Source organism: Lithobates pipiens, unplaced genomic scaffold, assembly GCF_037356315.1.
Source record: "Lithobates pipiens isolate NorthernLeopardFrog02 unplaced genomic scaffold, aLitPip1_a1.2 Scaffold_1, whole genome shotgun sequence".
In the NCBI taxonomy this organism is placed as follows: Eukaryota; Metazoa; Chordata; class Amphibia; order Anura; family Ranidae; genus Lithobates; species Lithobates pipiens.
Genome location: NW_027507685.1, coordinates 75441142 through 75468886, shown reverse-complemented (window position 1 = coordinate 75468886; position 27745 = coordinate 75441142). Strand labels below are relative to the sequence as shown.

Sequence of the window (27745 nt, the reverse complement as noted above, 5' to 3'; positions counted from 1 at the left end):
TCCTGATGTGTGCCCTGTGATGTGCCCCATGCCCCGCTGTATGCCACATGTCCTGACGTGTGTCCCATGATGTGCCCTACCTACTGTATGCCTCATGCCCTGCTGTGTGACCCATGCCTCTCCATGTGCCGTGTGACCCGCTGTGTGCCCCATGTCCTAATGTGTGCCCAGTCGACAGGGTCAGCACAGACGTGAAGCGTCACCTCCCTAAAATTAATTTGCAACATGCCTGAAATTCGTTTTTGCAGGTTTGGATGTCTGTGGGCTGTATAACGTATTTACTGGCAGAAAAGAAACGTTTTACTTTCCACAGATAAAACAACAAGGGCAGAAGATTTATTAGATGGCAAGTTGAAAAAAATGACTAAAGGTCCGTTTTAATTCCGTGGCCCTGTCGCCACCATGACAAGCTGACAACAGAACCACGGCTGTGCAGAGTGCAGACCCACTGCGGCGGATGCCCCACTCCCCACGTAAGTCATTGAAGGGCTCACGTTCGTCTCCTCCACATTGTGGTTGGCACTGGATGTCACTTGGGGAGGGAAATTCCGTGAGTCGCTCCCGATGACGTCACGAGAGGACGAGTAAACACACACAGCTGTGGAGGGGGCGGGGTGGAAGGCGGAAGTGTTTGTTCCAGTGGGTTCAGCTTGGGATCCTGAGGAACTCTGTACCCCTCTGAGGTCCAGTGGGGACCCCTGCAGCCTGGTGAGCGGCCGTGTCATGTAATGTGTCCTCGCTGTAGTTGGTGTGTGTGGAGCTCAGCTCCTGTGTTTGTTATTGTGGGGGAGGTACATGGGGCTGTGTGCACTGCTTTTACTTGTCCCTCATCTGGGGGCTTTGTCTTCCAGTCCTGTTTTCTGACAAATAGAACTTCTATGACTATTAGTGATTTCCAGTACTGGGAGATCTCTCTCTGGTTTCCTGTATTTAGAATAGATCTGATGTCACAAGACTATTTGTAGGTTTGGATGGAGTGGTGAGGGGTTAGAGCCCCTGGCAAGGTTCATACAGCTGGGTGGAAGGATGTGGGGGGGCTGGGGGTGTATATCAGCAGATATGGGGTGTAATATAGGGGGGGGTCCCTGCTTTACAGAGGGGAATAGCGGTAGGTTGATTCGTGTCCCCAATCATCTGTAGATGGAAGCAGAAAACCGCCAATCCCGTTTGTGAGTCCATGTCAGTGTCTGTGTCCCCACTGGGAGGGGGGGGGGGGGTTGATTGTGCCTCTTTGGTTTGGTGACAACTTTCACTGGCACACAAGTTTGAGTTGTCACCATAAGAGGAATAGAAAGGAAATCTCCCAGTGGGGACACTTGTATCAGTAAAAGCTGACCATACACTATACAATCTCTTTTTAGAGTTACCACAACTATATAATAAGAGGACACATGTCCACAAACCCATAAACTCCCACTCCTTCTTAGTATGTGCTGACTCATGGTGCCATGATCTTATAGGACAGGGGTCTCCAAACTTTCTAAACAAAGGGTCAGTTAAAGCAGTTGTATACCCCTTTAGCACATTTTTACCTACAGGTAAGCCTATAATAAGGCTTACCTGTAGGTAAAATGAATATCTCCTAAACTTGTACTTTTTAGGAGATATTCACCTTGTATGCAGCTGCTGACATCAGCGGTGCATACACTCTGAAGGTCCGGCGGATGCTGCCGGAAAATCAGAGCTCCTTGCCGGAAAGAAGACTCCAGCACGCGCAGTGATGTCATCGCGGCTCTGGCCACTCACCGCGCCGGAGCCGCGAACCCGGGAAGAGTTGCCGAGGCAAAGTTAGCTCCCTTGGCGGTGACCGGGAGATGGTGCGGGGGCTTCGTTCTAAGGTAAGTGTTTTATAATCTAGTATGCCTTGCATACTAGCGCATTGTGCCTTTTGCCTTTTTATAGTTTTTTTTTTTTTTTTTTTTTCCCTTTTCTTTTCTTCTGGTCATACATCCGCTTTAACTGCCCTTCAGGCTGTAAGGGGGGACAGTGGAAATAGAAAACATTTGCTGTCAGTGGCAGTGAACAATGACCTATCTTTGGTATTAGAGGAATGGTGCCCCGTCGGTGGGAGGAATGGTGCCCCATCGGTGGGAGGAATAGTGGCCAGGGTCCACAGTTTGGAGATCAGTGTTCTAGACGATATCAAGCTTGTATTTCAAGGTATAGGCAATGTTTTCATGCTGTGAATTCATTAGATTGTGTGTGCAAAGACAATACTTTTTTTGAATATTTTTAGTTGGCCAATTGGAGGTGTGAAGAAATCTTCCCAAAGTGGGAATTCCAACTGTAGACATGTCACCAAAATATTTGTCCCAAATGGAAGAATTCCATCTTTTTTTTTTTTTTTTTTTCTCTGACGGCTCTAAAATGTTTGATTTCCATTTTCTGCTTTGGTGACAGTGGCCACTAGGATAAATATCGTGGTGAATTTCCCCAGCAGGTACACAGGCAGCAGTAAAAAAACAAAACTGAATTGTGCCGTTTTAGGGCCAGCATCTCTGTCAAGGAAGTAGATGCTGATCCTGGATGATGCCTGAGTAAAGATGGTGACGTCCTACTGGACAGAAAATGAGATAAAGACATTATGTGAGGCTATTCTCTGATCTCTGAGAAATAATAAATACCTGGAAATGCTACACGTACACATTATATGGCATTCATGCATTTAACATGAGTAACATGTAATGCTAGGGCCATTGACAGCAATAAAACCTGACAGAGGTTCTAACCTCTACCCACTCTGATCTAAAACGTAGCAGAAAATGCATTGCATCCGGAAAGTATTCACAGCACTTCACTTTTTACACATTTTGTTATGTTACAGCCTTATTCCAAAATGGATTAAATTCATTATTTTCCTCAAAACTCTACAAACACTATCCCATAATGACATCATGAAAGTAGCTTGTTTGAAATCTTTGAAAATGTATTGACTAAAAAAAATCACATGTGTGTATATAAGTATTCACAGCCTTTGCCATGACACTCAAAATTGAGCTCAGGTGCATCCTGTTTCCACTGATCATCCTTGAGATGTTTTTACAACTTGATTGGAGTCCACCTGTGGTAAATTCAGTTGATTGGACATCATTTGGAAAGGCACACACCTGTGTCTATTAGGGATGCACCAAAATTTTGGTCCTTGAGGCTAGGTTCACACCATAGCGATGCGGGAACGCCGCAAATCCGTGGCGTTTTCCCGCATCGCATGCCTCCCGCCGGCAGTTCACACTGCCCTATGCGGACTTCTGGGAGTGTCAATGAAATGTTAATGACACCCCCAGATCCGTCCGCATATCGCAGTGCGATCTGCAGACTCGCACAGGAATCGGATCGCATGGTGTGAACACCCATGCGATCCGATTCTGCTGCGGACCAAAAAAAGGGTCCCGTGCGAGTTTGCGGCGGGAGCGATGCGAATTCAGCCATACTATCTGTATGGCTGAACTCGCATCGCTACGGAGATCGGATGTGATTTGCACTGCAGTGCGGTGCGAATCACATCCGGATCTCTCACCCGCAGCAGTGTGAACCGGACCTGAAACATATTGACCGAAAATTGCCTTTTTGCCGAAACAGAACCATTGCCGATAATGGCGCTGAAAATAGGGCGGTGTCCCGCCCCTGGTGCCACCCAGTACAGGGGTGTCATTCTGGAGCTCCCCAGTCCAGTCCTCTCCTCTCTTCCCTCCCACCCTCAGCGAGGAGGCTGAAAGACAGAAAGCCAAGAATAGTGCTCTATCTATGGAGGAAAGCTGTCAGCACACTGCGATAAGGAGCGGATTGTCGGTGTGATCAGCGGGAGGAGCATTATCAGAGTGCAGCACCGCGGGGGTTAAGAGTGCAGGACTTGTTGTTTGACATGCTGTTAGAAACAGTGAGCCTGCTCGGTGAAGCTTATGTTACCGTAAGCTTCACTGTTACCGTAAGCTTCACTGAGCAGGCTCACTGTTTCTAACAGCATGTCAAACAAGTCCTGCATTCTAAACCCCCGCGGCACTGCACACTGATAATGCTCCTCCCACTGTTCATACTGACAAGCCACTCAAAACGGTGTGCTGACAGCTTTCCTCCATAGATAGAGCACTGTTCTTGGCTTTGCCTTGCTAACACTGCCCTGTCCTGATCCTGTCTAACATACTAAGGCAGGCTGCATGAAGGGCACTGGTGAGGCACAGGCAGGCTGCATGATGGGCACTAGTGAGGCACAGGCAGGTTGTAAATAATGGGCAGTGCCTGCTGGGCACTGGCAGGCTGCATTTGATGGACACTGGTGAGGCTGCATTGATTTCCTGTACTACGTCTGCAGTCTCTGACCATCTCCTGTACCACGTCTGCTAGAGGTGCACCGCATGGAAATTTTTCTAATGCTATTAGCAATGTGTTATATAAAAATGTATACGTTTTATTTAAAATATAAAAATGTTTTAAAAACAGTGCTTTTCGGTCAGTTTCAGTATCGTTTTGGGTTAGTGTATTTTTCATTTTCAATATCGGTTTTGGCATCAAAAAACCCATTTCGGTCCACCCCTAGTCTATATAAGGTCCCCCAGTTAACAGTGCATGTCAGAGCACAAAACAAGCTATGAAGTCCAAGGAATTGTTTTTTAGACCTCCGAGACAGGATTGTATTGAGACACAGATCTGGGGAAGTGTAGAGAAACATGTCTGCAGCATTGAAAGTTCCAATGAGCACAATAGCCTCTGTCATTCGTAAATGGAAGAAGTTTGGAACCACCAGGGCTCTTCCTAGAGCAGGCTACCAAGCCAAACTGAGCGATCGGGGGAGAAGGGCCTTAGTCAGGGAGGTGACCAAGAACCTGATGGTCACTCTTGATAGCTCCAGTGTTTCTATGTGGAGAAGCTTCCAAAACAACAACCATCTTTGCAGCACTCCACCAATCAGATCTGGATGGTAGAGTGGCCAAACAGAAGCCACTCTTCAGTAAAAGGCACATAACGGCCCGCCTGGAGTTTGCCAAAAGGCACCTGAAGGACTCTCGGACCATGAGAAACAAAATTCTCTGGTCTGATGAAACAAAGATTGAACTCTTTGACCTGAATGGCAAGCATCATGTCTGAAGGAAACCAGGCTCCACTCATCACCTGGCCAATACCATCCCTACAATGTAGCATGGTGGTGGCAGCATCATGATGTGGGGATGTTTTTCAGTGGCAGGAACTGGGAGACTAGTCAGGATCGAGGGAAAGATGAATGTAGCAATGTAAAGAGACATCCTAGAAAACTTTCTCCAGAGTACTCTGGACTTTAGACCGGGGCGAAGGTTCATCTTCCAACAGCAAAACAACCCTATGCACACAGCCAAGATAACAAAGGATTGGCTACGGGACAACTCTGTGAATGTCTTTGATTGGCCCAGCCAGAGCCCAGACTTGAACCTGATTGAACAGATCTGAGGGATCTGAAAATGGGTGCACACCATCGCTCCCCATTCAACCTGATGGGGCGTGAACGGTCCTGCAAAGAATAATGGCATAAACTGCACAAAAATAGGTGTGCCAAGCTTGTAGCATCATACTAAAAAAGACTTGAGGCTGTAATTGGTTTAACAGAGTATTGAGCAAAGGCTGTGAATACATATGCACATGTGATTTGCTTTTTTTTTTTTTTTTTTTTCCTTTTTATAAAATTGCAAAGATTTCAAACAAACTTTTTTCTCATTGTGGGGTTTTGTTTGTAGGAAAATAATGAATTTAATCCATTTTGGAATAAGGCTGTAACGTGTGGAAAAGGTGAAGTGCTTTGAATACTTTCCGGATGTACTGTATATTGGCTTGAGCTCCACTTTGAGTTAACCATTAAAGATAAACAAACTTGTTTTAATAATCTAGTACAAAGTTTACGGGCCGTGTGTGAGGCCAGAACATTGTGTGATGTCGGTTCTGCAAATAAAGAATTATCCAGTTCTACAACCCCTATTTTTCCTTAAAGCGGAGTTCCACCCAAAAGTGAAACTTCCTCTTTTCCGGCCCCCCGCCCCACCACCGCTGTCACATTTGGCACTTTTCAGGGGGGAGCAGATACCTGTTAAATACAGGTATTTTGCTCCCAATTCCATGCATAGATACCCGAGCCCCCCCCCCCCCCCCACAGGTATTTCCCCGTTTTCTGGGATACACACAGGTTCCAGAACACAGCAGGGACCAGTGGTATAGTGCAGCGCGAGTCGCGCATGCGCAGTAGGGAACCAGTAACTGAAGCCGCGAGGCTTTGCTTCCTGTTGCCCATACTGAGGCTGGCGGTGGCAGCACCCGACAGCTGAGGGACAGATCGGCTTCGGGTGCTGACATTGCGGGCGCCCTGGACAGGTAAGTGTCCTTATTTGAAAAGTTTGTAGCTGTTGACTTTTAAAAAAAAAAGGGTGGAACTTCGCTTTAAAGTGACGCCATAGCTGACAGTGCATGTGTCCTTTTGTTGTCTGTGCCCTTGTGTAATACTCTTTCCTTTTTCAGGGTCTGTGGGGGTGACAGCACCCAGTGTCGTGGTGTGACAGAGGCAGGATGGTGTGTGAATTCTTCCTCCTCTCCTCCATCTGGTTCGTGGTGGTCATATTTTGGATGGAGACGATCAGTATGTGGCTGTTTCTGTGCCATCTATTCCAGGACAGAGCCATGTACCAGTGGGGAGACAGGTGTGTGTGGGGGGCTAATTACAAGGTCTTTACCCGAGAACGGCTTGTAGTAATTCACTGAAGACCTCCCACTATGGAGCACACACGTCATAACAGTTCTCTTCTGTTTCTTCCACAGGATTTACGTCTCCCATCCTGACCAGATCATGTACGTAATTATTAGGTGAGTGAGCACAGTGTGTGCACAGGAGGTCACTGCCAAATATTCCCCTTCCATATTTAGTTTCCCAAACAGACCAGAAAGTTTAAACGTTGTAGTGAGGGGGCTGTTTGTGTATAAATATGGAGTACAAATTATAATAAACACAAATTATTGGGGAGTAGCATAAATTATGATGCCTAATCCGGGATGGAACATTTATGTATTTCTGCCGCATCATAGAATACTGGTTGTCCTGCATAGTGAGTAGCAGGGTTACACCAATTCTACTTTATCTTGGAATCTAGTTCAATATCAAACTACTCTTTAAAGGGTAACTCCACTCTTGTAGGAACATAAACGGAGTATAGGAAAAAAGGATTGGTTCAATGATTTTTTTATTTATTTTTTCCAGGCGTCTGCACACAGATACAAGTCAGATTTTAGGCATCCTCTGCAACAAGTTTGATTTTCGGTGGGATACTTCTAACCCTACCTTTTTCCTCATTAGAACACAGAGTGCATCAGCTGATTAATAACAAAAAAGTCACTCTCACGCTCACTCTGCAGACAACTGTTTTTCTTCAGAGCATTAACTGGTAGGAATTTGAAACAGTTGTTAAAGTGGTTGTAAAGGCAGAAGTGTTTTTTTTTTTGTTATCTTAATGCATTCTGTGCATTAATCACTTCAGCCCAGAAGGATTTGCCCCCTTAATGACGAGGCCATTTTTTGTGCTACGGCACTGCGTCGCTTTAACTGACAATAGCTCGAACGTGCGATGATGTACCCAAACAAAAGTGACATACTTTTTTACCCACAAATAGAGCTTTCGTTTGGTGGTATTTGATCACCCCTGTAGTTTTAATTTTTTGTTATAATAAATATCCAATAACAAATTTATTCATCGGTTTAGGCCAATATATATTCTTCTACATATTTGTGGTAAAAAAAAATCACAATAAGCGTATATAGATTTTGCGCAAAAGTTATCACATCTACAAACTACAGGATATATTTAGAGTTTTTTTATTGGCAATGGGGGCGATCTGCGATTTTTTTTTTTTTTTTTTTTTTTTTTTTTTTTTTTTTTTTTTCGGACAAATCTGACCCAAATGACACTTTTTGGGGATCAGTAACGTTATTTATCGGTACTAGAAAAATGACACTGGCAGGGAAGGGGTTAACATTAGGGGGCGATCAAGGGGTTTAAGTGTGTTCCCTAGATGTGTTCTAACTGTAGGGTGATGGTCTTACTTGAACATGACAGATCACTGTTCCTAATTGCTGGAAACAGTAGATGATCTCTGTCACGTCATCTGGCAGAACGGAGAATTGCCTTATTTACATAGGCAGTTCCCCTTTCTGCCTCTCTCCTCCTCGCCTCGATCACGGGTCGCTGGCGGACATAGAGTCCGCAGGCACGATCGCGCGGCATGCACAGTGCGCTGCCATTCTCCCTGCACGGACCTGGCGCAGTATATCTGTGTAAGCTGTTCGGGTAGTGATTAAGATAAAAAAGCCTTCTGTGTGTAGTAGCCCCCCCCCCCCCCAACACTTACCTGAGCTCCCTCTCTGTCAAGCGATGTCCACAAGTGTCTCAGTCGTTTGAGATTCTCCCTCCTGATTCACTGAGACACAGCCGCGGCCTTATTGGCTACCACTGCTGTCAATCAAAGTCAGCTAGCCAATCAGGGGAGAGGGCTGGGTCTGGGCTCCGTCCTCCACGTCTGAATGGATACACAGAGCTGTGACTTGGCTCAGGTGCCCCCATAGCAAGTTGCTTGCTGTGGGGGCACTCGACAGAGAGGGGTCAGGAGCAGCAAAGAGGGACGCCAAAGGAGGAAGATCTAGGCTGCTCTGTGCAAATCCACTGCACAGAGCAGGTAAGTATAACATGTTTTTGTAATATAAATATATAGATAGATAGATGGATAGATCTCTCTCAAAAAAAAAACATTTTTACAATCCCTTTCCGCGATGTACATAGATCACGTAGTGAGGTGTGTGTTTTGTTGACAAAAAAAAAAGTGAAGTTACTCTTTAACAGAGGCAGCAATCCACAATGCTTTACATCAGCCTATGGCACAAGTAAATGTCGGCGTGAGAAGGAAAACTCATCTGTGCCCATAAGTGCGGTCTCGTCTGTCCCATAAGTGCAGCTTATCCATGCCCCCCAGTGCGGTCTCACCTGTGACCACCAGTGCAGCTTATCAGTGCGGTCACACCAGTGCACCTTATCTGTGCCCATCAGTGTGGTCACACTAGTGTAACTTATCTGTGCCCATCAGTGCAGAGCAGGGGTCCTTGCCTGAAATCATCCGCATGACCGAGCAGTAATCTGGAGATGACAGGTGTTGTATGTGAAAACACTGATTGCTTAAATGTCCCGCCTCCCATACCGGCATTGGAACAGTTCGCTCTGCGCGGTCTATCACAATGCTGATATGGGAGGCGCAAAATTACAGCGATCGGCATCTCACATTCAAGACCTGTCAGCTCGAGATCTCTGCTCTGTCATGCGGATGATCTCTGGTACCCCCCCTGCTCTGCACTGAGAGAGATGGCGGCAGGGACGGGGGTGGTCTAGTAATATCAATTTATTAATTTAGGCAGAAATGAACAATAAAGCTGCCCTGGGCCCCCACTGTTTAGCTGATAGGTTGACCTGCCTTCTCAGTGGTCCTGTCCATAGGTGGCAGCTGTCCAAACATAATAGCAAGCAGGATTGATTCATCCATTTGTTTAGCTTGAATGGGCTAATCAAGTGAACATAGTCATATGATGTATAGCCAGCTTAACCCCACTTCCACAGGCAGCGGTGAGGCCATTTTTCAACTCCATCTCACAAAAGGGACATCCCAGCTCTTATTCAGCAAGAAATCCCCTGCTGATTTAAAATGGACCCCGCAGTGGGGGCGTGTCTGAATGCCGAGCGAGTAGGACGTGCTGCGGAGGGGACACCATCCTAGTTAGTAAATCCTTCCCTTGTGTAATTGAACATGTTCACACTGACCCCCAGGGTAAATAAGTGATCATAGTGTTCACTGTCTGGGGTATCCGTTACATTGTGGTGGATGTTTACGTCCCCCCTCCTTTCTCTCCCTCCATCCTATACACCATTCTGGATAAAATTACTCCGTACTGCCCGGCCAAATTGCTGCTCATGGGTGACTTTAACTCCATTCTAGCCCCAGATCTGAATAGGCCTACCCCCCCAGAACAATTCTCCACTGAACTACATGCATGGGCAGAGACACTCGGTGTGTCTGAGGTGTGGAGATGGCTACATCCCACGATTAGGGCATACTCCTGTTTCTCTAACACGCACAAAACCTCTTCCCGTATAGATCTAGCCTTTGCCAACCCGACTATACTAGACGCTTTCTACTTGCCTAGCGGTCTCTCAGACCACTGTCCCCTACTCCTTAGCATTCGTTCCCCGTCCTCTCGTTCCTCGTCCCTGTGGCGCCTGGGGACCCACTGGATCTCCCATGCGGACCTAGCACATACCATTCCCCCACGACTGGCAGAATTTTGGGACCTCCACGCGGGGACCTCCTCCACAACCGTGACCTGGGTGATGCCTTTTAAGGCTTTTACCAGGGGGCAATATATCTCCTCTATTGCTGGGCTTCGGAGGGAGCAAACCGCTGTCACTGCTAACCTGCAGGCTGCAGCGCAATCCCAGTCCGACATTTATGCTGTCGACCTCTCTGATACAAACTATGACTCCCTTAATGCAGCAAAGCGTGAACTGCACCTCCACCTGACTGAGGTGACCAGACTGGACCTTTACCAGACTTGACAACGTTTTTTTTTGAGCAGGGAGACCAGAACAGCCGCCTCCTGGCGATGTTGCCACAACACGACAGGCCCTTGACAGCAATCCCCAGTATAGTGTCCCCTTCAGGTGAATCGATCTCCTCTTTACCGGAGGTACTAGAGGCATTCCATCAATATTACATCTCCCTTATACCTCAGTTCAGCCATTGGATTTCCAGTCAAGGGACCTTGCACCCTGGCTGGACCCCTTGGCCTTGGGTTGGCTTTCTGATGAAGAGAGGGAGTCTCTAGTCAGACTGATTACTCCGGAGGAGGTACTGAGCGGGTTGGGATCCTTCCCAACTGGGAGGTCTCCGGGCCCGGACGTGCTCCCCATCAAGTTCTATAAGACTCATGGGGACCTACTGGCTCCCAGGTTGGCTCAACTTTTTTACTCAATGTTTGGCTGATAGTGCCCTTCCGGACTCCATGGGCCATGCCCACATTGTTCTCATCCACAAACCTAAAGATCCCACAGCCTGTGCCTCCTACAGGCCTATTGCCTTACTTAACAGATTTCAAGCTCCTCACCAAGTTATTGACCCCTGAGACTACAGCCCCTACTACCCACTATTATTGAGACTGACCAGACTGGTTTTATGGCCAACAGGGCAACGGACGTCAACTTGAGACGCCTGTTCACCAATATACACGCACAACATCTTAATATGAGGTCCAGGGTGGTGGCCTCTCTTGATATTGAGAAGGCCTTCGACACAGTCTAATGGCCTTTTCTCTGGGAGGTCCTTCGGGGAATGGGCTTTCCCCTAGTTTTCATCGAATGGATCAAGGTCCTTTACCGTAACCCCCACCTCCGCCATTAAGCTGGGGGGGGTCTGTCACGGTCTTTCAGTTTATCCAGGGGTACGTGACAGGGCTGCCCTCTCTCCCCGGCCCTATTTGCCATTGCGATGGAGCCGCTTGCAGAAGCCCTCCGCACCTCCCCGTGTGTTAGGGGGCTGCGGATTGGTTGGTTGGAGGAGAGGATTGCCCTTTACGCAGACGACCTACTACTTTTTCTCAACGATGTGGATCCATCACTTGAGGGAGCCCTACGGTCCTCGACTCCTTTTCCTCTGTTGCGGGTCTCAAAGTTAACTGGACGAAAATCCCTCTTATTCCCCATAGACCCAGCAGCCCGAACCACGGCTTCCCCTGACACTCCCCTTCAATGGGTCGAGTTCTTCAAGTATTTGGGAATGGTGGTCTCCAGACGGGCCTCCGACTACCTACCCCTTAACCTTTCCCCGGTAGTTGAGGAAGCTTGACAAAGATTGATAGGACATGTAAATTTGTTTAAAATGAAACTGTTACCCAAGTTCACATACCTATTTCGCCACTCTTCCCCAGTGGATACCTAAAAAAATAAATAAAAAAAATAATAATTTGCACGTCTACACCGCCTCCTTTTTTGTGGGGTTCCCAGTCTCCCCGCTATAGCTGGACTACACTGACATGCCCGATCTTCTGGGGAGGCTTGGTGTTCCCGGATTTATACAAGTACTTCTTGGTCACTCAGCTAGTCACGGCCGCCTGGTGGTTCAATCCGGACACCTCCAACCCGGCCACCCAAATTGAGACGGCAGTGCTGGGATCTCTTGAGGTACTCAAATTTTTACTTTTTCGAGGCTCTCGAGCCCCCTATCCACTGACACCTTCAATGCGCACCACGATGCATGCATGGGGGGCGGGTCTAAAAGCCATAAAATACCCTAAACAGGCAATCTCGCCTAGTGCCCCCTTCTGGCGGAACCCTACCCTATATCACATTTATAAACTACTAGAGGTCGACTGATATGGGTTTTTCTCTGGCCGATGCCGATATTTAGAAATCATTGCGGCCGATAGCCGATATATGATGCCGATTTTTTTTTTTTATTTTTTTTTTGGGCCGATATGTTAGGCCGATTTTTTTTTTTTATTTATTTATTTTTTTTTCCTTTTTTATTTTTTATTTATTTTTTTAATCCCCCCCCTAACACACCTTTCCCACTGGGGCGTTTTTCAGGCGCTTTTGGGCTAAAAATAGCGCCTGTAAAGTGCCTGCAAAATGGCTCCCCTGCAGTCTGTGTGAAAGACAGAGTGCTTTCACACTGAGGCAATGCGCTGGCAGGATCTTAAAAAAAAAAAAAAAAAAAATGTCCTGCAAGCAGCACGTTTGGAGTGGTGTATACCGCTCCTCCACCACTCCTGCCCATTGATATGAATGGGCACCACTGCCGAAGCGCATGCAATGCGATTTGGCAGCAGTGCTTCATGGGCGCATTTAACCTCTTCCTTGGCCGCTAGCTGGGTTATATGTGCCCCACTAGCAGCCAAATGGCACTGCTAAAATGATGGTAAAGAGCCGCTAAAACTTGCGTTTTACCATCAACGCCTGCCCGCTCCAGTGTGAAAGCAGTCTTCATAAGTGATACAGAAAATTTCTTACATTTAAACATTTATTAAACAAAACAAACCTCCAATCAGTTTACTTGTATGTATGATTTAGATAAAAAAAAAAAAAAAAAAACCTGTATATTAAATAAAAACAGGTAGTCAAAACTTTTGGATGAAAAAAAAAAATGGGCTAACTTTACTGTTTTTATTTTATTTTTATTTTTTAAATAGTGTATTTTTTTCCCAAAAAAATGCATTTGAAAGACCTCTGTGCAAATGCCGTGTGACATAAAATATTGCAACAACCGCTATTTTATTCCCTAGGATCTCTGCTAAAAAATATATATATATAATTTTTGGGGGGTCTAAGTGATTTTCTGGCAGAAAATACAGGATTTTTACTTGTAAGCAACAAGTGTCAGAAAAGATTTAGTCTTTAAATGGTTAAACTGAGAACCTCTACACACTGAGATGACTTCATTCATTGAAGTGTAAACATTGTATCTTTCTGTTCTTTTCTTGGCAGCCTGCCCAGAGAGGAGGAAAGTGTTTCTATGACAACTCAGGCAACTTACACAGACTTCTATACAGAAGTCATTTCAAAGTCCTGCTGTAGTTCTAAATCGGCTTTTTATCAGCACAATCGGCCGATGCCAATTATTTAAACGGCAAATATCGGCCGATATATCGGTCGACCTCTATAAACTACCTGAGCCTCAGGCCTGGACCAAATTCAACATTAAAATGATATAGCAGATTGTTTCCGACCACTCCCTGATCCAGTTTTACAAATTACACTCAGACTTTAATGTGCCGTGGTCCTATTTTTTTTTTTTTTTTTTTTAGATACCTTCAACTCTCCTACGCCTTCAGTAGCCAATTTTCTGGCTCCCCTCCAACTAGTTCAGTTTTCCCCAGAGGATCTCCTTAGGGCTTACTGCGCACGAAAACCCACTTCCCAATTGTATTCCCACCTACTATTACCTCCCTCCCGGCATTAGATGGGCTAAGAGCTAAATGGTCTTGCGACATCCCCGATCTGGACAATGATGATTGGGATGACATTTGGGATTTCCTCTTTAAATCCCTGGTCTCTCTGAGAGACCGTCTGATCCAATTTAAGATCGTCCACCGGGCATACTTTACCCCCCACAGGTTACATAAAATGCACCCTGATTCCCCTCCCGGGTGTTGGAGATGTGGCAGAATTCCTGGGGATTTTACCCACGTCTTCTGGACCTGCCCATTGATTGCCACTGGCATGAGATTCTGGCCTTCATCACGCAGGTTACCTCAATATCACTGCAGCCGACAATGACAATCTGTCTATTAGGCCTGGTTGAGCAACTAGTCCCCACGGTGGTAGGTCGTACACTTGTTAGACTCCTACTGTTTTTTTGTTTCAATAGATTTTTATTGTTGTAAAAACAGCAGATTACAAAACATAGAGATAAAGAAATGCAGCAGGGCAAGACGCCCCCGTGAATTCGGATACAGCACGCTGGAAAAGAACAATTATTGCAATATAGAAGGCAAAAGGATAACCCAAACCAGACTGAGGTTAATAGCGTGTGGTTACTGCAGTATAATCAAGAAAAGGGGCAACGGGCCCCCCCAACTTGTGGGGACCCGGAGGCCCTTTATTATTACCCTCCGCCTTGGGCCGGGATAGACCCAGGGAAGAACGCCCCGCCGCCCCATCTGGGAGCACACTGCGACTGGGCAACTCCCCCCAGCCCCCCCACCCCCCAGCAAGAGGGTTGGTTCAGCATCCTATGCTGTTCATGAATTTGAAGTATAACAGGTGAGAACTAGGAAGTATGCATCTGGGTGCAGCCCAGGTGTTATGCACACGCTATCTAAAAGGAATAACAAGAAAGGTCACCGTAAAACAAAAGATTTCCTTTCAGTGTATAGACCAAGAAACCCAGCAAGTATAACATGAACTAACCCCGAGGGGTTCAATCGTCAAAAGGGAGCGCCCCCTACAGGAGGAGGAGGAGGAAGAAGAGAAAGGGGGAAAAAAAAGGGGAGAGGCAAGAAAGGAAAGCAAACAGGAGGAAAGAGAAAAGTGGTGTAAAGGAGAGGAAAAGAAAGTAGGAGGAAGGTAGTCCGGAGAGGTGAGTGACAATCAGGAGTATAAACAAGATCAGTGCGGAAGGGTGATTCCAACAAAAGAGGCCCAAGGTTCCCAAGTATGATAGAATTTTTCGGAGCGATCCAAGATTACACCGGACATTTTTTCTTGATTCATAATCCAAGAAATTTTTTTCTTAGCTAATCTGGGTGACACCGAAGATGTCTTCCAGGCTTTTGCCAGAGTGAGTTTGGCACCCAGTAAAATAAAGTGGATGAGGCGTTGTGAAATCTTGGACGCTCCCGTGATTGGGAAGTTGAGGAGCGCTATGAGGGGAGATGGTAGAATAGGCCGTGAGGTGATTATGCTGATCCAGGAGAAAATTTTACGCCAAAAGTGACGGATCCTGGGACAGGACCACCAAACATGAAACATGTCACCCCTAAGGTTACAGCCCCTAAAACAGAGAGGAGCCGCTGATGGGAAGATGTTGGCTAGTTTTGTGGGTACTAAGTACCATCTGGTAAAAACTTTTATGCTCGCTTCTATGAGACCGGTATTCAGGATGCCCTTGTATGAGCAGAAAAAAATTCCGTTGCCAAGTCTCCAGGTTCCAAGATTGGGCTAAATCATCTTCCCAGGCCAGCATGTATGAGGTTTTGGACTGTTTGCCTGAAAGTGCCCTGTAAATCAGTGAGATCCCACCCCTCTGCTCGATGCCCTGCCCACACCATTGTTCATAAGGGGTAATTTGCGTGCCATCCGGGAGGGATCTGCATTTTTTTGTGAAGGAACGTGGAAATCTGTGTGACTCTAAAAAATTCAGACCTGGGCCTATCCAGTTTACTCACACAAAATGCTTTCGTTAGAGGGCCTAAAGGTCTGAGAAAGTGTCCTATTCTGTAGAGCCCTTTGTCCAGCCACCACTGGAATGCTCTGATGTCTAGGCCTGGGTAGAAGTCTGGGTTGTGAAATAAGTGTTTCAAGGGTTCTAAGGGGGAGATTAGGTGTGTGTTACCTTTTAGGGAGTCCCACAAAGTAAATGAGTGGGACAGCGTCGGCGACATAATTGGGGGTCTGGATCTTCTGGGGAGGAAGTCCAGGGTATGAAGTGGGACAGCCAGTCTTTCAATGTGTACCCAGTCAGGGTGTTCCCATTGTGAGTAGATCCTGGAGAGCTGTGAAAGTTGTGCTGCTTGGAAGTACCAGAGCAAATTTGGCAAACCCAGTCCCCCCTCTGTCCTAGATCTATACAAGACAGACTTGGCTAATCTACGACCGCCTTTCCCCCAAATGAATTTGATGACTCTGGCTTGGAAGTGCCCAAGGTGACTTTTGTTTATTGGGATCGGAAGGGTTCTAAAATAATAAAGTATACGCGGGAGTAGGGTCATTTTGATTGCATTGATCTTTCCTAGCCAGGACATAGGAAGCCCTGACCACCTTAAGAGGTCTCCCTCTAGTTTTTTGTATAGCAGTGGATAATTGGCTTGGTAGATGAGATCCACCCTTGGAGTCAGTTTTATCCCCAAGTATGTGATGAACGAGTCATTCCAGGAAAACCTGAAGTTCTCTCAGAGCCTAGAGAGGAGAGAGCCCGTAAGATTAATGTTAAGTGCTTGAGATTTGTTGTAGTTAACCTTGAGTCCAGATACCAAGCCAAAGTCATCTAGGAGGCGACAAATGTTAGGGAGAGATGTGAGGGGAGAGGAGACAAAAAGTAAGATGTCATCCGCAAATAATGCGCATTTGTGAGTTTGTGAGCCACAGGATATGCCCTGGATATTAGGGTCGTTCCTGATAGAAATTGCTAAAGATTCAATTGCTATGGCGAAAATAAGTGGGGATAGGGGACATCCTTGTCTCGTCCCCCTCAAAATGGGGAAAGATTCAGAGTAAAATCCCTGCAGACGCACCTGGGCTGAGGGGGTTGAGTAGAGAGCCCGCAGAACATTGAGAAAAGGTTCTCCAAACCCCCGACGCTGTAAAGTTGAAAAAATGAATGGCCAGTGAATGGAGTCAAACGCCTTTTGCAGGTCCAGAGAAAGAAGGCAGCTTTGTCTGGGAACTCCTTTATCCCAGTTAGAGTTTAGAATAGAAATCCGGTCAATGGCTCTACGTGTCTGGTCAGAACCTTGTCGACCTGGTATAAAGCCAACCTGATCTTTATGGATGTACAGACTAATGAAAGAGGCCAGACGATCTGCAAGGATTTTAGTCAGAATCTTTAGATCATTATTGATGAGGGAAATTGGTCGGTCTATAGTTGGAAACTGCGCTAGGGTCTTTATCCGGTTTCGGGATAACCGTTACATAGGCCATATTGGAGGAAGCTTCTAAGGAACCCCCTCTCCTGAGCTCATTGTAGAAACAAGCCAGGTATGGGGCTAGAGTGGTGGAGAAGGATTTGTAATAGGGTATAGAGAAACCATCAGGGCCAGGAGCAGAGTGGGGCTTTAATCTTTTGATCACTGCACAGACTTCTTCCTGTGAGATGGGGGGCATCTAATATCTGGCAGTGTAAAGTTTTCAAGATTGGGTTCTGTACCGTGTTTAGGAACTGATCGAACTGCGCTTGCGTCGGGCAGTCCTTATTACTATAGAGGGATTGGTAGAAAGAATGGAATTGTTCCATTATGCGTTGGGGGTTTTGGGAGAGGGTACTACCGTTTTATTTTGATTTTGGGAAGTGCAGTGTGTTTGCTTTTTGGGGAAAGTCTATGTGCTAAAAACGTGCCTATCCTATCACCTTGGCAGTAAAATCGGGATTGATTCCGGCGGACCCATTTTTCACCTCTAGTAGTGAGTGCCAAGTTTAGAGAAGTACGAGCTGCATCCAGGGCCGAAATGGGAACCTCAGAGGGGTGAGCCTTATGCCTTTTGGATAGAGCTGCGAATTCCTGTTCCAATCTGGCAATTTCGTATTTTTGTGCTTTGTTAATTTGAGAAGCAATTTGGATAAGGTGTCCTCTGAGAACCGCCTTATGAGCAGCCCAAAGGCATGCGGGTCCAACCTCCGGGGTGTCGTTAATTTAAAATAAGTTTTAAGTTTGAGGTCAATCTCAGCTTTTCTACTAGGATCACTCAAAATAGATTCATTGAGGCGCCATCTCCTACTGGCTTTAACAACTCCAGGGCGTTGGAAGGTCAACACCACCATAGAGTGGTCTGACCAGACCACGTCTTTAATGAAAGCTCTGATCGTTAACGGAATGGTAGGGGATGTGATCTATTCTCGAGAAAGATTGGTGGGGATTGGAGAAATGGGTGAAGTCCCTCAGGGATGGATTCATTTCTCTCCAGATATCAATCAGCCCATGTTGAGAGATTAGTTTGGCTATACGCAGACTTTGTTTAGTGGGTCGAACAAGGCGTTTACCCGGGGGGCGTGCCTTGTCCATACCCATGTCACCCCCAAAAACTACAGTTCCCTCTAATAAAGGTGATACGGTGTCCAGCAGATGCTTAAAGAAGGCATATTGTCCCCTGTTGGGAGCATAATATGAAACTAATGAATAAAGGTGTCCATCCAGCTCTCCAATCACTAGAATAAATCTACCTTCTGGGTCTTTAAGTTTCCGATTTGAGAGAGAATTTACATCTATTGGAAAAAAATATACCCACCCCCTTTGTTTTATCATCTGCACTAGCCAGCGAGAAATAAGGGGATTTGGAATGAACAAAGGAAGGATGGAAGCGTTTAGGGAAATGGGTTTCTTGCATAAGTGCTACATCGACTTTTTGGGAGTGAAGATGTTGAAATATTTTCCGTCGTTTATCTGGGGAGTTTAGACCTTGGGCATTATGGGAGATTAGCTTAAGGGGCGTTTTTATCTGGGTCAGTTACCGCCATCGAGCAGAGGAGTGAGGATACCCCGATAAATAAAGTCACTTGCCCTTCGTAGACTCATAGTCCAGGATAACATCAGACCAACTGGTGACTTCAGCGTGCATGTGTGATGATCGTGTGCTCATCCTCCGGATGACTTCTAGAGGTAAGAAAGAACAGAGTAAGCAGGAGAAAGGAATAGAGAGAGACAGAGAACAGAAGATGGGGGACAATCGTGACCCCCGATGCGGGGTGGGACAAAATACCACCCGCAAAAAAAAAATACAAAATCCTCCCTAATCTCAATCCCAAATGGGGGAAAGAGACAGAGCAATCCTGACCAGCGAAGGGCCAAAAGCCAAGTTCACTAGACAGGATGGGGTGCACGAGTACCACCCCGGCAGATAGGACCATATAAGAAGATCTAAACAAAATGAAGCTTTCAATTAAGGCCCCAGGGCCAACATTAACATAAGTAATCGCCTAAACCTCCCCAGTTTCCAAAAAAAAACCAGGAAAGGAGAAAACACTTGAGTAGGGCGATGTAAAGGGAGAAAAAAGGGTGACCAGCCCCCCCCTCATCACAGAAGGAGACCTTGAGGACCGCCTCCACCTAGATGGTGAGATATTTCTCAGACGTATCCCCTGCCCAAGGGCCCTGAAAGGGGACTAGTATCCCACTAAAGTCCCAAATCATATATACACAAAACAGTCCATATTGGATCAAGGAGGGACGTTGTCCTTCGACTTCTTGTGTCTTGCAGATTCCCACATTGGGTTCAGGGGACTGGAGGGGCTGGAAGGGAGTTGCCTTTTTGCCGAGTGAGGAGAGGGCTCCTGTTGCATGGCGATCGGATTGTGAGAGATGAGGCCGAGTCGCAGGAAAAGCTTTTCTCCTTCTGGGAGTGAGCTGAAGGTGTAGGGCTTGCCTTTGAAGAGCATCTTCAGTTGGAATGGAAAGAGCCACCAATATTTAATTTCCTTGTTCATTAAAATTTGAAGTAGCGGCTTCAAAATGCGTCTCTTTTGAATGGTGGAGGGAGAGATGTCAGCAAAGACTTGTAGTTGGTGTCCTGGAAAGATGATTTTAGACATGGATCTGGATTTTTTCATGACTGCTTCTTTCACTGTGAAGTGATGAGGCTTCTCTACAATATCACGGGGCAGGCCATCTTCCCTGGGGGGCCTAAGGGCCCTGTGAGCCCTATCAAGCTCTAGACGGTGTTGTGGGATGTCAGGAAGCAGTTCTTTAATGAAGGCCTGTATGGTCTCAGGAACATCCTTGTAAGATTCAGGGAGTCCTCTGACTCTAAAGTTGCACCTCCTATTTCTGTTTTCAAGGTCATCTATTTTGGCGTTGGCAGTTGCTAGTTGCTCTTGTAAAACTTGTAAGCAAGCAGAATTTAGATTTGTTCTAGAAATGGTAGCATCCAGATTGGATTCAATAGTTTCTATGCGAGATCCTATGCTCTGGAGGTCTGCCTTAATGTCATTTGTGATTTTGGTAGCCGTATTATGTAAGCCCCTGTCCAAAAGATCTGCAAATTTAGCAAAGAGTTGAGCCATGTTGATCGGCTGCAGCAGGCCCAAATCCCCAGGCTGTATTAGGTGTTGGGACCGGGGGGGGGGGGGGGTTAGCTCCTAAGGGTGGAAAATCCATGTCTGGGAAGGATTGCTCCAGAAGGGACACTGTGGTGGCTGGGGATGCCAGGTCAGAGTGAACGGTACCTGTCGTTCGTTGCAGGGCAGGTGAGGGGGAGACTGCCAGCTGTGTCCCGGCTGAGTAGGCCGCGTCTGAGCGGTGAGGGGCGGCCGTCATTTTCGCTTCTTCCTGAGGAGAGCGGGTTGCCTCGAAAGTGGGTTTGAGGTTCCTCCTGACAGCCCCGGAATACATTAGGGAGATCCCTGGGGATTCCGCCACACTGCGGAGGTATCGCTGAGAGAATGCTGGCTCTCTGGGCGCCGTTATTAGTCCCGTACTGCCGGGGTGGGACGGAACTCCGAGTCTATGCGGCCATCTTCGGAGCTGCCGCGCATGCACCTATAACTCCTAGTGTTTTATGCCCGCAAAGCCATAGCCCTCAGTTGGTGCAAACCAACACCCCCCCTCTTTCCCTGTGGAAACAACTCCTTAATAATAGCCTACCTCCTCTATAAGGATATGTACGCCAATAGAGGCTGTCCCAGCAAGTATGACAAAACCTGGTCTAAATGGTTGGCTGATCCCTCCACTGCCTCGGAGGTCACCTAGTAGTGCCCGCACCAGATAGATCCCGCATAAATTCCATGGTGCATACTGAAAATGTCGGTTGTAATGTTGCCGTGAACTGCTTGTCACAGCACCCGGAGAGCTGTGCTGTTTGACAATCATAGTACTGGTTATGTGCCTGTTATTCTTGTAAGGAGCTACCCAATGGAATCCCTGCGAGGATTCCAACTTGCCATGTAAGACCAATGTATGTCTGTTTGGTTATGTGTTATGCTTTGTTTAAATCAATAAAAAGATGTTTAAAAAAAAAAAATGGACACCGCAGATATGAAATGGCCCTTAAGCCCCATACACACTATCAGATTTTCTGCTGATTTTTGTCTTCACATTTACCAAAATCATGTAGTAGAAGGGCCTGCCTGATTGCATACACATTGAAACCCCTATGGTTTGACCTCATATTATATGGTTTTGGTAAATCTGAAGGAAAAAAAAATCTGCAGAAAATCTGATGTGTGTGTGTGTATGGGACTTTAGAGGACGTTTATTCCTGTTCCACTCAAAGACATTGTAAACAGTGTAATTTTATTACCTTACCTCCAGGGGCAGTGGAGGGCAATTTTTAATTCCTCCTATACAGGTAGTCCCTGAGTTACAAACGACTCCTACTTAAAAACGGACCTCAATGCCAGCCGCTTGTGCTCCATGCTGGTCCTTGATACCTCCGAGCAGCTATCTTGCAGAACTGGATACATCCCACACTGCAGTACTACATGAACTGCATGGCCAGAAGAACCCCATATAACAAAACTGCATGCACCGAAGCGCCTGAAACATCCCACATCCCTGCACAGGCTGAAGTTGCACTTAAAAATGCATTGTTCCGACTTACACACAAATTCCACTTAAGAACAAACCTATTGTGTTTGTAACCTGGGGACCGCCTGTAAATAGAATCTGAGAAAAAAATGTTTTTATATTTCACTACCAAGGCCATAGTTTGAAATATAAGAACCAATCCTAAACTTTAGTCCATTTAGATTTGTCAGCGTGCTGGCAAGTATTTACCAATATAACTTGGACAATGGACATTTCAATAAGAATAGTGTTTTTTCTGATGGGCAATGCCACACAAATTGCTACTTAAAGAGGGATTTCACTGTAAAAAAAAAAAATATTAAAAGCCAGCAGCTACAAATACTGCAGCTGCTGACTTTTAATAAATGGACACTCACCTGTCCCAGGATCCAGCAATGTCGGCAGCCGAGGCCGGTCGATCACTCGCCTCTCGGATGCTGCCGCCGCCAATCTCAGTGAGGGAATTGGGAAGTGAATCGTTGCGGCTTCACTTCCCAGCTCCCTACTGCGCATGTGCGAGTCGCGCAGCGCAATAGGAATAGTCTGCGCTGTCTCTGGGACCCATGTGTGTCCCAGCAGACAGCGCGGCGGGACAGGAAGAGGCATAGACTCCTGTGGGAGTCTATGCCCGGAAGTGGGTGTAAATACCTGTCTTAGACAGGTATCTGCACCCCCCCCCCCTCCCCCCTGAAAGGTGCCAAATGTGATACCGGAGGGGGGGAGGGTTCCGATGAGCGGAAGTTCCACTTTAGGGTGGAACCCCGCTTTAAGTCGGTAGCAAAGGTTAGCTTTCATAGTGACATTAATTAAATATAGGTATAACTTGGTTGTCTATGGTGGAGCTAAAAGTACTTGTAGACATTTAGGAAAGAGGACTTTGGTGTGGATCTTTGCTGTTGTATCTTTAGAGGGTGCATATTCAGTTGATAAAGGTCATTCCTTAGTGACTGGTCATTGGGTGTGGAACAGGAGATAAAGCTGAGTTATATTGTCTCTGTTATCACATACGTCAATGGTAATAGATTTATGGGGTTAATGTGTTTTTTTTTTTTTTTTTTTTTTTATGGCAGGAACTTTCCAGGTTCTATTTAAATGGTACCATTAACTTTTTTTTTATCAATTTTAAAACCTGTGATCACTAGGAGTCGAAGACAATTGGGTGTTTATGAAGAATCTGCAGCCATTTGCACCCTGCAACCTCCACGCAATCATTTTATATTATACAACCGCTTCTTCCTGTGTATTTCCTATTTACAACTGTGTCTGCCCAAAAATTCAGGTCTGTGTGTGTTGTCATCACCCTGCCTCTTCACGTCATCTATTCCGATAACGTCTTCTATTCATAATGACACAAACTTTTCTTTCACTCATGGTTAGTGTTTGGCTGAAGTAATTTATCAGTCACCTGTGTTCACTCTTTTTAAATCATAATGGCAACAGAAACTACCCAAATGACCCTGATAAAGTTTACATACCCCAGTTCTTAATACTGTGTATTGCCCCCTTTAACATCAATGACAGCTTGAAGTCTTCTGTGGTATTTGTGGATGAGGCTCTTTATCTTCTCAGATGGTAAAACTTCCCATTCCTCTTGGCAAAAAGCCTACAGTTCCTGTAAATTCTTAGGCTGTCTTGCACGAACTGCAAGTTTGAGATCTCCCCAGAGTGGCTCCATAATATTGAGGTCAGGAGACTGAGATGGCCACTGCAGAACCTTCACTTTATTCTGCTGTAGCCAATGATAGGTCGACTTGGCCCTGTCTTGGATTATTGTTATGCTGAATTGTCCAAGTACGTCCCATGCGCAGCTTCCTGGCTGATGAATGCAAATGTTCCTCTAGTATTTTTTGATAACGTACTCATTCATCTTGCCAACAATTTTGACCAAATTCCCTGTGCCTTTGTAGCTCACACATTCCCAAAACATCAGTGATCCACCTCCATACCTTTCATCATAGGCCTTGTTGAATCCTCTCCAAATGTAGCATTTATGGTTGTGGCCAAAAAGCTCAATTTTGGTCTTATCACTCCAAATGACTTTGTGCCAGGAGGTTTGAGGGTTGTCTCTGCACTGTTTGGCGTATTGTGAGTGGGTTACTTTGTGGTATTTGCATAGTAATGGCTTTCTTCTGGCGACTCGACCATGCAGCCCATCTTTCTTCAAGTGCCTCCTTATTGTGCATCTTGAAACAGCCACACCACATTTTCAGAGTGTCTTGTATTTTACCTGAAGTTATTTGTGAGTTTTCTTTGCATCACAAACTATTTTCCTGGCAGTTGTAGTTAAAATTTTAGTTGTTCTACCTGACCGTGGTTTGGTTTCAACAGAACCCCTCATTTTCCACTTCTTGATTAGAATTTGAACACTGCTGATTGCCATTCTCAGTTCCTTGGATATCCTTTTTATACCCCTTTCCTATTTTATACAGTTCAACTACCTTGTACCTCGTGTGCATGTTATCAGGCCAAAATCTCCAGGGTATGCAAACTTTTGATCAGGGTCATTTGGGTGGTTTCTGTTGCCATTATGATTTAAAAAGGGTAAACAGTTGTTTGATAATAAATGGCTTCAGCCAAACACTAAGGGCCGGTTCACACTGCGAGCCGCGGCGAGGCGTCTCCGACTTCCTCGCCGCGACTTGCAGGGGGGGTCAGCGGCGACTTGCAGAGGACTTCTGCATAGAAGTCAATGCAAGTCGCCCCCGAAGTCGCCCCGAAGTAGTACAGGAACCTTTTTTCTGAGTCGGAGCGACTCGAGTCGCTCCTCTCAGAACGGTTCCATAGCACTGTATGGGGGCGACTTGCGGGAGCGAGGCGAGGCGAGCCGTGTCGCCTCGCCTCGCCTCGCAGTGTGAACCGGCCCTAAACCATGAGTGAAATAAATATTTTTGTGTTATCATTCCTATTCTCTGAAATATATATATCTCTCTATTCTCTTTCTCTGAAAGGAGGCAGTAGTGAGTGAGCGACCTCATGTGGATATTATGCAGAATTGCAGCTGCTCAACACTGAAGCTGGAAGACTGCTTGCATTGTAACAGAGATTTGCAGTTTACACAGGGGTTGGTTATGAAATATGCTTACTTATATTTGTCCAAACTAAACTAATTTAACTATGCAAGTATTCATACCTAAATTTCAGATTTGAAGTGCAACTGAACTCTAAAATGAGTGCAAAGTTATAGGGAACATCTAGAAATGTTAATTGTCTAAACAGTACCCTGAAAAATCTACCTTTCTGTCTAGAATACACCCCCCCCCCCCCGAAAATAGCAGTGCCCTTCCTGGTATGTGAGGGTGCCTAAGCACTCCTTACCCTACAGCCCTATAGCTGTATGGATCTATGGTACTGTCACCTCTGCTATCCTTAGGAGATTTAAGTGAACTATGTTGATGTCACTACTGTGCGTGCTTTTTTTTTTTTTTTTTCTGGCGAATCGGATATTAGGAAGCAATGCCCTGCCTCTACCAACATGACCACCACAATACAGAGACATATTGTAGAACAAGATATGGTAAGTCAGTAATGTAGAAGGGTCAGATAGAGGGAGACCACAGAAAATACTGCTTACTGGCCCTTTGTCCTCTGCCTGCTTTTTTGGGCACAGAATCTAGTGTTCAGTTTACAGAGGGCTATAGGTTTTATTTTCTAAAAAAAAATGTTGTTTGGAAAACCGCCCTTGTTACTCTTGGCAAGCATTTTATAAAAAAAAAAAAGAATTCTCCAAAAGCGCTGCTAGAAAGAAGAGTCTTTCTTCCCTCAGAAGCTTTGATTCATAAGCCCTTTGTAAGGGACTGTGTGTCAAGGGCCCATTGTAGTTTATTTTGCCTCACCATAAAAGAAAAGTGCAATGCTTACTTGCATCGCTGAGCTGTAATTGTATACAAGTAAATTGTAGTAAACAAATGTGTACATAAATATACAGATGAGTTCCCTGGCAAGCCTTTACAGTGTCTTGAAAAAGTATTCATACCCCTTGACATTTTCCACATTTTTGTCATGTTACAACCAAAAAGTAAATGTATTTTAAACTGACAGGTCGGGCAAGGAGAGCATTAATCGGAGAAGCAGTCTAGAGGCCCATGGTAACTCTGGAGGTGCTGCAGAGATCCACAGCTCAGGTGGGAGAATCTGTCCACAGGACAACTATTAGTCATGCACTCAACAAATCTGGCCTTTATGGAAGAGTGGCAAGAAGAAAGCCATAAGAAGCCATGTGGGGGACACAGCAAACATGTGGAAGAAGGTGCTCTGGTCAGATGAGGCCAAAATTGAACTTTTTGGCCTAAAAGCAAAATGCTATGTGTAATGGAAAACTAACACTGTACATCAGCCTGAACACACCATCCTCACCGTGAAACTTGGTGGTGGCAGCATCATGTTGTGGGGATTTTCTTCAGCGGGGAAAGGGAAGCTGGTCAGAGTTGATGGGAAGATGAATGGAGCCACATATAGGGCAATCTTAGAAGAAAATCTGTTGGTCTGCAAGAGACTTGAGACTGGGGTGGAGGCTCACCTTCTAGCGGAACAAAAACCCTAAACATACAGCCAGTGTTAAAATGAAATGGTTTTGATCAAAGCATATTCATGTGTTAGAATGGCCCATTTAAAGTCCCAGACCTAAATCTAATTGAGAATCTGTGGCAAGACTTCATAATTGCTTTTCACTGACGTTCTCCATCCAATCTGACAGAGCTGGAGCTATTTTGTAAACAAGAATGGGCAAAAATGTCACTCTCTAGATGTGTAAAGCTGGTAGAGACATCCCCAAAAAGACTTCCAGCTTTAAGTGCAGCGAAAGGTGGTGCTACAAAGTATTGACTCAGTTGGGCTGAATACAAATGCATGCCATGCTTTTCAGAGATTTATTTGTAAAAATTGTTAAACCATTTATCATTTTCCTCCCACTTCACAATTATGTACCACTTTGTGTTGGTCTATCACACAAAATCCCAATAAAATATGTTTTTGGTTGGAACATGACAAAATGAAAAATTTCAAGGGGTATAAATACTTTTTCAAGGCACTGTAGTTGGAAAATGATTCACGACAGTCCCCCAGGCGATAAATACATTTTCTTGTACAGCACCATCTAGTGGCTAAATAGGAATAGCACAGTCCATGAAAGTACCTACATGGATTTATAGGTGTGTTTGGATTTTTGATTTGTCTTGTTTTGCAGTTCCTAAATTGCAGTAAAAGTTCAGTGTGATTATTATTTTTTTATTTTTTTATATAAAGGGATGATTGTCTCCTGAAGTCCTTTTTAGATGGAATACTATTCTAACTACCATATTTAACCAGTAATTTTATTATGTACACTTTGTTTAATGTTGCCATTTTTCTTCCAGAGTTGATTCGCTGAGGTAGCCCCACAGTGTCGCTGGATGACTTAAAAGGAACATGAAGGGAAATTATGGACGTTTTCACTAATGTCAAAAAGGGAAAAGATGCAATTTTTAATAACCCAGTATTTTGTAGATTTGTTTTTATAATGACTGTAAAAATACTGGAGCTCCTCTCGAGTGATGTGAGGATACGTCTTGGAAGAGGAAAATTACATCTCTGGGCAGGAAAGGGTCACCCCCTATTACATGTAGGCTTTGGATCTGATGGACATCAGAATCCTCTTTGTCTGGACGCTATCTATATCAAGGGATCAAGACCCATTCGGATGTGACTTGTTTTTTCTTACACATAAATCAAGCCCAATGTCTCTCAGCAAATTTCTGTTTCGGTATTTCTATCTTTTAAAAATAAATCCTATTTTCAATTAAA

General features: G+C 45.4%; 1 long non-coding RNA gene across 3 annotated transcripts; it reads left to right on the top strand.

Moving 5' to 3' along the window:
* Positions 1-543: 543 nt before the first annotated feature.
* LOC143934672 (uncharacterized) lies at positions 544-27745 on the top strand. 3 transcript variants are annotated; one of them, XR_013263364.1, is made up of 4 exons: positions 544-708; positions 6475-6653; positions 6772-6816; positions 27319-27745. It is a non-coding gene; the product is annotated as an uncharacterized LOC143934672 (long non-coding RNA). The 3 variants fall into 3 exon arrangements; XR_013263369.1 differs by having other exon boundaries at positions 606-725; XR_013263366.1 differs by lacking the exon at positions 544-708 and adding an exon at positions 726-748.